This window comes from Priapulus caudatus, unplaced genomic scaffold (assembly GCF_000485595.1).
Source record: "Priapulus caudatus unplaced genomic scaffold, Priapulus_caudatus-5.0.1 Scaffold43, whole genome shotgun sequence".
Classification (NCBI taxonomy): Eukaryota; Metazoa; Priapulida; class Priapulimorpha; order Priapulimorphida; family Priapulidae; genus Priapulus; species Priapulus caudatus.
The window spans coordinates 603,514-607,668 of record NW_014577104.1 but is presented as its reverse complement, the minus strand read 5'-3'; positions in this window follow the sequence as shown (position 1 = coordinate 607,668).

Below are 4,155 nucleotides of genomic sequence, written 5' to 3'. Positions count from 1 at the left end.
GGTGTGTTATGGCAGTCGGCGAACGCCTATATTATCCTGCTCTCGCGCAAAATTCTTTACTCTTTGGGTGACCCTGCCGCCACGCAGGCACGTGGCGAAGCAGTTAGAATGCAAATTCGCAGTAAATTTGTTAAAGATTAATAACCCTTTTGTACCCGAAATTAAAACCCTGCGCGGCTAGCGCCCCCGCCACCGCGCTATTATTGTTTCGCAACGCACCTGCGTGAGTAAGGAGGCCCGCATGCCCGCGTTGCACTGCGGGCTATGCTTCGAATCCGGGGGCAATGATGAATAGTACACGGAATTTGATTTACCGGGACGATTTACAATTGATTTTTATTTTTTTACTATGATTAAATTCGTTACACGCGCAATTTTAGAAGGTCGCCTCCTTGCCCCTTCTGCAGCAACAACGAAGGGGCATTACTTCCTGGCAACGAAAATATTTAATTACGCGGGACCGCCTTACCTTTAATTTCCAACTGCATAATTAGTTGAGACACCACGCTGTCCTGAAAAATTGCCAGGATATTTCGATGCGACTATGCCGTCATTTAAAACTTGTTCAGAATTGCAGTGAATGATGAGGTGGGTGAATTAAAATTCTGTGTGATATATTAATACTCTACGTTTCGCGCCGCCGGAGCCCCCCCCCCCCCCCCCCCCCCCCCCCCCCCCCCCCCCCCCCCCCCCCCCCCCCCCCCCCCCCCCCCCCCCCCCCATTCCTGCTCGAAAAACAACGAACATCTCGGCATTTTCTTTGTAAATACAGTCATCAGGGATTGCATTATAATAGGTTGCCTACAGAAAGAAGAGAGAGGATTGGCGGGCGAAGAAAGGGACAAGAGAATCGGACGTGAGCAGCGATGATAGAGAGACAGGGGGTCGTGGAACGAGGGAAAGGGAGAAAGCAGAGATAAGAGATATGCTAATGGACAGAGCAGAGAAGAAGAGAAGAGAGAGAGAGAGAGCGAGTAGAGAGATCGGTACGAGAGAGAGATCAGAGCGAGAGAGAGATACGAAGAGAGAGAGGAGACAGATGCACGAGAGAGACAGAGAGAGCGCTGCTGCCGCATGCGAGAGAGACGCGATGCGACGAGAGCGCGATGAGCGAGAAAGAGAGAGAGAGAAAAAAAAGGTTTTTCCAGGGCCCGCTGAGGCAGCGAGAAAAGAGGAGGGCAGAGAGAGGAGAAGTCAGCCGATTGATGAGCGATGCGTCGGAGTTATAACGCCAAACAAACATCACTGCCTATTCTAAAACTAAAACATAACGCCTTCAGATAACAGGCAATTAAAAGGAGTTTAATACGAACGCATCGTTACCGCCGCCGCTAAGATTCGCCCGGCCATATATCGCCGGCATAGCACACAGCCTCATAAACAATAAACGCTTAGTTTAGGTGTATTACGCAAAGCTTTCACTTTACCCCGCCGGAGACGTCTGACCGCATGTAAGCACACGCAGCCGGCAGCCAGCGACGACGCCTCTATAGAAACGGCTGTCGCCATGACGACTGCCCGCAGCCCGAATAGGCCTTCGCTAAGTATTCCGCTCAATGGCGAACGATTGGTTGACCTGCGCAGCGATGGCAGACGGCGTTATATTATTGAAGCTGGCGAGGCACATTGATGCCGGTGATGGAGGCTGTCCTGCATGGGATATAGCATTCGCCTATAAAAAACTTCCAACTGCCTGTGCTGGTGAAGCCCTGGAAGTGATAAACGAGAGTGGTAAAGGATGGCAGGCTGCGGCGTATGGTCAAGCTAAGAGTGTGGATTCCAGGCGGGCATCGAAGCTGACGGTGGCAGGCTGGAGTGTTAGAAGCGCTGGGGGAGGAGGGGAGGCTGGTAGTGGATGGAGGCTGGGGGGATGCGAGGCTAGGGTGTGGAGGCCAGGGGGGATGGAATGCTGAGAGATGGCAGCGCTGGGGAGTTGTAGATGGTGGAGGGATGGGAGGCTGGGGGGAATGGACGGCTAGGAGGGAAATAGATAGCCTGGGGGGAGGCTGGGTGCGATGGAGGCTGGGGGGATGGACGGCTGGGGGGTATGAGAAGCTATGGGGCGATGGAAGCTGGGGGGTGGGGGTGGAGGCTGGGAGTGTAGAGGCTTGGTGGGGGCTGCCGAGGCTTAGAGGGGCATGGAAGCTGGGGGTGGATGGCCTGGGAGTGTGAAGGCCTGGAGTGTAGAGGCTGGGGGGTGAGACGGCTGGGGGATGAAGAGTTGGGGGGTGAAGGCTGGGAGTGTAGAGCATGGCTGGGGCGTCGTGTGGAGGCTGGGGGGTGGAAGGCATGCGGGGGTGGAGGCTGGGGGTGGGAGGCTGTCGGGCGGGGCATGGAGGCTGGGGGGATGGAAGGCTGGGGGGTGGAGGCTGCGGGGGTGGAGGCTGGGGGGTGGCGAGCGCTGTCCCGGAGGATGGAGAGCTGGGGGGTGGATGGCTGGCGGGGATGGCGGCAGGTCTGGAGGGGATCGCGAAGGCTGGGCGCATGGAAGGCTGGGTGGTGAAAGGCTGGGAGGTGTAGAGGCTGGTCGGTGGATGGTGCGGGGATGGCAGCCTGGGCGGCGTGGAGGCTGGGCGGGGTGAGGCTGGGAGTGTAGAGGCTGGGGGTGGAGGCTGGGCTGGAAGCTGGCGAGGATGAAGCTGGGAAGAATGAGGCTGCATTACCAGGACTATACTCGCTGAACAGATTCTTATCGCCCGATAAGACCAGTGCTCAGCATTCATCGATTCTAAAGACCTTCAAACCCTGGATGCGAGATGGCGAGCGATCGACCAACGACTGGTCACAACGAGTTGATAGAGAGCGCGGGCTGGCGCGGTGAGGGAGTTCATGCAGCCGCGCTCGCGTCAGAATCAGATACGGAAGGCGTTTTTTACGAGCCGGTGGGAACCATAGCAACGCCGACACTATTCAACATACTTAACACTACCCGCTACAGACCATCGGATAAAAAACCTCCATTACATTCGCAGAGAAAACGCGATCACCTTTAGTTCGGAGTCCGGACATAGGTATATAGTCAGGAGTCTATCAATTGATAGACTCCTGATATAGTATGAGTGGGCGTCCTGCCACGCGCCTGCACGTGTGCATGTATACACGCAGTGATCTGCAGCAATGTAGGCGGTGTGCGGGCGAGTGGGTCTGCGCTAATGCACTGCCCCGTTGAAAATCTATCGGTTTTCAGATAAAGATGGACTTAATGTAACTTCCATTCAGATGAAGTTTGTCCACTTTTCTTGCGAGCTCGTGCGCGCACGGAGAATCGCGCTGAATTCCCAGTACAGCCGTATATGAAACCTGTGGATAAGTGCTGATGTCGCAGTCGTTGCTAACGTTCGCCTCGTCGTGGGGGCGGTGAGTGCGCGCCCCGTCCTCCCCACACGCTTATCCGCTACGTTTTTCCACTTTCTGTTTAAGCTTTATTCTCGTAGATAAAAACCTAGGCTTTGATGAGACTCTAAGGCCCGCCTTGCCTCTCACACCGCCTCGCGTTTCTATACGTATCCCTCTACCTCTCCTCCCACACAGACCGCCTCTTTCGTCTTTACGTTTCTCTTTACTCTGTGCTCTCCTTCTAATCTCAAACTTTGCTGGTATTTCTCCCTCCTCCACTGCTATATACACCTGCCAGGATCCCTCCCCACCATACCCTCTCATTCACTCACTTCTAGCTCACTCCGCTAAAGCGAAGCATAAACGAGGTTTTGATGCACACGTGCTAGGAGAGAAAGGAACCACAATGGTCGCCCACCGTCCTCGTTCACTTCTCACCCTCTCAATCGCCGCTTAATGCGCTCCGACAAAAGTCCATAGAAACCGCGGTGAACGGAGCAGTGCATTATAGGCTAATAGGCACATTGTACGCACAAAGGTAATGCTTCAGACCTCATTACGTTTCCAAGAGGTTCTGACACGATTTGATGTCAAGGCAGCCGAATCTGTTCTTTGCATCCCTGCGTGAAAGTATTACTGACCTAAACGAATAAGCCTTTGTTGGAACCGGAGTGAGCGGGCAGTAAATCCCACTGCTGCAGCTCACACACAGCAGAAATATCTTACTGCTCATATATATATATAGCCCGACCTATAGCGGAAAGGATTACGGAACACAAGAGGGATGTTAGGCTGCTTCGAACCGACAACTCAGCAGTG